Here is a 1,033-nt window from a genome sequence, read left to right on the forward strand (position 1 = left end):
CCCGAAACACTTGATTGGCCAGGTGGGCTCTGCAAGGGCTTTCTTACAATTATTTAGGGTGTTCATGCGGTTTTTGTTAACTGCTTTGTAACCACTAACTGATTTACTATTTTGCCGCTTTATATATATATATATATATATATATATATATATATATATATTATGGTGTATTGAATATGTTTATGTTTATCTTCCATGTTTGGGATATCTACTCTAAGGCTTTTTAACAACTGAATTTTCCTTGATTTTCATAGTTGTATTACTTTGGATTAGGAATTTGATCATCCTGATGATTTTCATATAACTATGTTTGTTTTTTTTTTTTCTTCTTCTTCTTCTTCTTTTGATGCTGAGAGCATTTGGGTTTTTTTAGGTACCCTTTACATTTTTTTATATGGGCTAATTTTGGAGCAAGCCCAATATGGTATATCGCAACTTATATGCTTGTTAAATATTGTATATTTTGATGCCAAAAAGGCACATAAAAGGCCAAAAAGCGCAAAATAAGCCCAAAACTGAAAATTGGACCAAAAGGCAAAAAAAAAAGAAAAAAGGGTTTAAAGTGAGCCCAAAAAAAGCCTAATTCTCAAATTCAGCCCAAAAGGAAAGCCCAAAAAAGCAGTTAGTGAAAAAAGCGGTTAGCTGGATGCGATTAACCGCCCGGTTAGCGGTTAACCGCCTATTGGTTAGCGAAACGGTTAGTAAAATGTACTAACCGCTTAAGCAGTTGCGGCTAGTGGTTTTAACCACTAACCGCAACCGGATGATCACCCCTACAATTATCTATCCAAATTGTAAGCAATATGTGCAACATCCCGGTTTCATACTAGGAAGATGAGTAACTCACATTGAGTGAGTGATTTATAAAAATACTAATGGGTGTTAAGTCTCACATTGTTTACTTATTAGATGAAACAGAGCTTTATATAATAAATTTTAGGGAATATCTAAATTAACTAGTATTTTGGGATAATAGTGCATATGTGGTTAATGATTTTCTCTAAGTCGTCACAAATAGTATCAAAATCACGTA

This window comes from Corylus avellana, chromosome ca3 (genome assembly GCF_901000735.1).
Source record: "Corylus avellana chromosome ca3, CavTom2PMs-1.0".
NCBI classification, from domain to species: domain Eukaryota; kingdom Viridiplantae; phylum Streptophyta; class Magnoliopsida; order Fagales; family Betulaceae; genus Corylus; species Corylus avellana.